Genomic DNA, 6,299 nt, shown 5'->3' with positions numbered 1-6,299 from the left:
CATCAAAATACCATTTTTATAATGTCGTGTTGAAAAAAGGTTTTGTAATTTTTTCCCGTACAAATTCATGTGTCGGGCGTTTCAAATCAGCAAAAATCCTCAGTAATAGAAAAATTGCAATAAGATTAATGATAATTTTAAGTCCAAAAAATTGAGAATGGAAATGGAGAAAGTGTCAAAGAGACAATATCCCGACCATAGGACAAACAACAGCCGAAGTCCACCAATGGGTCTTGGATGCAGCGAGAAACTCCCGCACCCGCAGGAGTCCGTCAGCTGGCCCCTCAACAAATATGTATACTAGTTCAGTGATAATTGACGTCATACTAAACTCCGAATTATACACAAGAAACTAAAATTAAAAAGCATACAAGACTAACAAAGGCAAGAGGCCCCTGACTTGGGACAGGAGCAAAAATGCGACGGTGTTAAACAGGTTTTTTTGGGGGTCTCAACCCCACCCCCTGTACTTCTAGCAATATTAAAAAAAGATTCTTAGTAAATTCGTGAATTACTGCACTATTATAGGACCAAATGAGAAATAATCACATACCTCCTTGTTTACTGTAAATATACCTTTATATATAGACTAGCGTTATATCACAGTTTCTGTTATCAATATTTCATTTTAGTATCTTTAGACTTCGGCCGATTTAACACAAGACGTCACGGCAATCTCTCCTCCCCCTCCCTAAACTATAAGATTTGAATCTTCCGCGTTCGATCGTGTCTTCACGCCTTTATGGATATACAATGTATGGGTGTAGACTTTGTCTTTGCTCACTACATTTTCTCTAGTAACAGATGAGATGCAATTCAGTGAACCTGCGTCTTCTCCAAGTTGCAATATACTTTTGATCTTAATCTATTTCTATTTGAATGTCAGAGAGGTTCCAGTGAATTTAAAAAAATAAATAAACATACTTACATGTATTAATTCAAACCATGCTAATATTGATTGTCATTCATTTAATTTAAGATATAAAATTGGGAATGGAAATTGGCCGGGGAATGTCTCAAAACCACAACAACCTGACCAAAGAGCAGAAAACAGCCGAGGGTCACCTGACCACAGCTTCACCTGGTTCCTAAACAAAAATGTGTTCTAGTACAATATTTGCATTACTGTAAACGGTACATACTTACATTTCTATTTTTAAGAATACATGATAATAAACTCTCACTAAATTCATATAGTTTCTTTCGAAGGTCAATATGATTTAATGGGATATTTATCTCGTTCCGGGTTTTGACCTTAATGTATTTGTTCAACAAGATAAATGGGTCTACTTTATTTACTACACAGCTACTTTTGCATAGGTACTATTAATGTACCGTACCAAAAATCTGTAGTACTGGAAATCTACTTTAATTTAATAATCAGTACTATTTTGTTATGTAGGTACCTGTATTTTACAGTACTTGATTTGTACTTGAAATTTAAATACTATAGAGTTTTTGTTGCACGGTAGCATTTTCAGAATTTTGAAAGGTTTTTTTTCACTCTGATTAAGTTACGATATTCAAACATGGAATACTGTTATCATTGTTGGTATTATTTTCGTACCAATATTTTAAGTACAAATCAAGTACTGGAAAATACAAGAACCAAATTTTACAATAATTATAAAGAAATAGTACTAAATATTACAAGTAAATTTTCAGTACTACAGATTTAAGGTACAGAAATAGTACATATGCAAAAGTAGCTGTGTAGTTAAATCGTATAACTCCTCGTAAATACCACATAGTTTTACGTAACAACTTTCACTATACGATAATCGGTTTAAATCAGTTTTCAAAAGATTTAATGCAGAAAATGCAATTAATAAAGGAAAAAACAGTCACAATCATGATCCCGTACTCACTTTTTTATACTCCCAGTAGGCATTTTTGTAAGGGGAAGATACAGAGTTCAAAACGTGCATTATTATTTGAAGAAATATTTTATTGTATATTGTATAAACATTAGAAGATGTGGTATGATTGTCAATGAGGCAACTCTTCATGAGACAAATGAAAGTTTTAATGACCTTGACTCACCGACCTTGACTGGCTATACAGCCCTTGCATGGTCGACTATCTTCAAAAGACCAATTGACACAGAAAACTTGGAGTGATAGTATACACGTATAAGTAAAATACCTTTTATTTGCTTAGTGTTCTTGTTTCCTTGTTTCGTTTTTCTGTCATGAATGTGTAAAAAAACCCAGAAAGATACTTTTATTTTTATGTCCTCGCCTATAACGAAGAAAGACGGATTCCTTTTCATATGTGTCCACCTAGCAGAAGCTACTCTCGCGATCTGATTATAAAGACTATAAACTATGCTTTATATATTTTTTCTGTTGTTATATCTCTGTATTTCGTCAGATACAAATATGTACGTACTGAATTATGTTTCCATTAGAAAATAATATTTCGAAATATTTCTTCCATTTACAACTTTAACAATAATGAGAGTCCTCGTCTAGTGGTTAACGCATTGGACTACAAACGCAAAAGTTCCTAATTCGATACCCGTTCCGCGGAGAAAATTTGAGGAAATTTATTCCCGGCTCTCCCTTGACACCATTTGTGAGATTGGTCTCAAAAAACATTATTGTCCGTCGGAAGGGTACGATAAATGGCTAACCCGTGTCAAGTGATATCTTGCACGTAAAAGACACACATGTTGAATTAAATAAAAAGAGAGAAAGCTTATACTGCTACGTGTACAAGACAGCACTCGCACCCGCAAAGTGGAAAAGGATTAATATAAGTTGTAATAACTTGTTTCCCATCCACTATAAATAAATGTGTTTAAACCAAATTGAAAGGAAAATCTATCCCATGACATTCTCAAAAATTTTTTTTTTTTTTTTTCTTGTACTTTTCTTTTTGAACAAGTGAAACAGTGATGATTACACAATCAATAAAATTGAATTGTGTACAGAGAGTTTATTTTAGCAGGTGCGTCGTTTGTGCTATTTTGTAACTGCTTATTGTTAAAACAAATAAAAAAAAGTTGTTGTCGTTTGTTTATGTGTTACATATTTGTTTTTCGTTCATTTTTTTACATAAATAAGGCCGTTAGTTTTCTCGTTTGAATTGTTTTACATTGTCTTATCGGGGCCATTTATAGCTGACTATTCGGTATTGGCTTGGCTCATTGTTGAAGGACCTACAGTGACTTACAGTTGTTAATCTTTGTGTCATTTTGGTCTTTTGTGGATAGTTGTCTCATTGGCAATCATACCACAACTTCGGTTTTATATTTAACGATTTATACTGCATGGGCCAATATTTAAAAAAAAACCACACACAGGTCTGTCTGGTAAGCATATTTATTAGACTATACATTTTATAGGATATGTAAGACTAAAAGCTACAAGGCTATTATATGGTGACGATCTATTGATATTAAATGGTTACAAAATAGAGAAATTGTCATGTTCGTATCAAAATACAATAGAAGATACGACACGGTACGCACAATATGCATAGGTTGCAAATGTAGGCATGAACGTTATGCTAAATCCAAATGCTCTGTTCATAGGTGCAGAACTAAATCCTATAGCATAAAACAATCTTCCAATAATAAACAATATGACCAGAAGTGGAATATTTCTCATACTGTTTTCGTCCATAAACGTCGAAAGGGTCAAAACCGCTGATGAATGAAGTATGAATTGTTCTATTGTGTTCCTAAGAATTCGATTCGGAAGTTCCACCAAATTTTCTGAGCCACCATTTAAAGGATCAATGGCGTCTGTATTCCCGCGAACATTCAACACTCCAAACATAGCAAACATGATTGTCGTTGAAGATAGGAATAGCCATCTTATTGTATATGTCAGGCGTTCTGTTGGTGATGTGAGCTGTGTCGTGTCCAATGGTAAAGATTTGCTCAAAGCATAAAATAAAGCAAGGAATACAGCTGTGGCGGCAAACTGCTTATTTGCTCGACTTTTGTTTACTTCCAATGACTTTTTAGCAGACTGATTCTTGTCCGACATGGTTATAACAATCTGCAAATATCAATGATTTCTTCAAATATTACTGCTAATTAATGCTGTCGTTGTTCTGAGTGAAGCATCTCAATGTTTTATAGTAATGCACCTAGGGAACATCCTTGAATATTCAAGGAATCAAAAAATGTAACATGCTTAAATAAACAACAGGTTAAAAATGCGAGGTTTTCTGATCCCTTCTATCCTCTTTAGTGCCGAGTACAATAGATTTTACAATCAAAACATATGAATGGTTATTATTTTACACTACAACACTTAAAACTAAATATTTTTGATAAAAACAACTTATACGATTTAAAGATTCTTCAAGTTAAAATTCCTATGAGGCATCGTAAATATATGCGGAAACTTTTTTCACCTAAAAAAAATATGTTAAAAGACCAAAAAGTTCAGATTTAAAATTTGGTTCGTCATGCGCGAGTTTTGTGTATATAAGACATCAGTGATTAATATGGTCAATGATCATGTATCATATCAGATAACAGTAACCTAATATATTTTTTTAAAACACACACACACATTTCATGGTTGCAGTACAAAATGTTTGCCTCCTCCTGAACGCAAAACGTTATTGTCTGGCAAGCAGAATCATTTGTTTTTAATATTGACATTTCTATGACTCAGAAAGTCTAGGAAGAAGTGTGACAAATATGACGGATAAAATTTAATAGAAACATTCAAAGCGAGTGAATAAACTGAGGTAAACACCATTGAGCTTCTAGGAATTGACATCAACGATACTTATTATTTCGAAAGTTGTGAACGAAAAAAGACAACCATTCTAAATGCTTTGATTTATTAAGCACATAACACGTATACATAAGTCAGTGTATAGATCTATATCTTACCTATTAACGAGAGTTGGACAGGGTGTCGTACCCCCGATTCCGAACATCGACAATATAAAACATAGTAACGTACTACGCGCTATTCATATTCATTTTTTCTATTTATATATAATTACATTAGATGTATGTTTCATTATAATATATTATTCTGATTGGCTTACTGCACATCACGTGTTATTCCGTAAGCAGTTGTAATGCTCAATACAACTTTTCATTCATGATAACACGTGCTCCAACAATAAAGTGCACAGGTGAATTAAATAATAAAATATATAAAATTCGTGTTTTCGTGATCAGAGCTAAAAAATGTAATTATAAGTATTGAATGCTTCTTTTTGTAACTTTATAGGGTTGTAAAAGCGTTGACCGTGCGTACATTTTTAGAATGAAGCGCTTCCGCGCTTCATACAAAATGTACTTCGGTCAACGCTTTTACACCCCAATAAATTTACAAAAAGAAGCATTCAATTCTTAAATAAAGGGGTCAAATGCCTGTTGGCAATCTTCCAAGATAATATGTTGATGCCGATGGTCACAGAGATTGCGACCGGTTACTTTAAAAGTTTATAATTTGACAGTTTTGTTTATTATTCATTATATATTTTTCAAATGGAAGAAATATTCTGATATGAACCCGATATTATGACATTGGTAATAAAGTTTCTTTCGACGGAACAAATCACAAATATATTCTCGCTATATTGAAGACCCATTGGTTGCCTTCGGCTGTTGTCTGCTCTATGGTCGGGTGGTTGTCGCTTTGACATATTCACCATTTCCTTTATCAATTTTACGTTTACAATTGTATATGTATGTAATATATGTAGCACTTTGAATACAAATGTAGCTATCTACAAGATTCGAGATTTGAGTCAATTCGTTTGAAATGTATTTTGCAGGTAGTACGGTTTCATATAGAGAAAAAAAAATAGCAGTTCATACATACCTGTACTTCTCACCCTACAATTCTGTAAAATTGTATGTCCCTATATTTTGACCTTTTAAAAGTATTTGTAAACAATAATTGTCTACCTTGTTTATAAAGGGAAGATAATTCAAACATGATATAGGATGTCAATGTGACATATAGTAACAAATAATATATATAATATCAGCAATGAAATATTGGTTTCATATATCTGAATCAAATAATTCACTTGCCCTAAAAATATATATAAAGCAACAATCTCATTAAAATCCGATGTTCTGATACGTATCAGAAATTCGGATTGTAAAGAGATTTAGATACGCTACTCTCATCGGATTTTAAGAGATTGATAAAGTAACTGAAAAAAATAACTCTTGGATAATAAATATGAAAAATCTTATTTCAAGACTTGGATTTCATTTGTTAATCTAAATCCTATTGATATTATCAGATTATTACATGGCATTTTTCATATCGCATGTATTATCAGCCCTAGGTTCAATATCAGCC

The 6,299-nt window shown here is 32.8% G+C and overlaps 1 long non-coding RNA gene across 1 annotated transcript; it reads right to left on the bottom strand.

Moving 5' to 3' along the window:
* Positions 1-3,312: 3,312 nt before the first annotated feature.
* Positions 3,313-5,884, bottom strand: LOC139516364 (uncharacterized). The gene is made up of 2 exons (XR_011662946.1): positions 5,808-5,884; positions 3,313-4,010 (listed from the first exon to the last, which is right to left on the bottom strand). It is a non-coding gene; the product is annotated as an uncharacterized lncRNA (long non-coding RNA).
* Between the last annotated feature and the right edge of the window lie 415 nt (positions 5,885-6,299).

This window comes from Mytilus edulis, chromosome 3 (genome assembly GCF_963676685.1).
Source record: "Mytilus edulis chromosome 3, xbMytEdul2.2, whole genome shotgun sequence".
Lineage (NCBI taxonomy): Eukaryota > Metazoa > Mollusca > Bivalvia > Mytilida > Mytilidae > Mytilus > Mytilus edulis.
The sequence above is the reverse complement of the archived record's forward strand: the minus strand, read 5'-3'. Positions and strand labels throughout refer to the sequence as shown.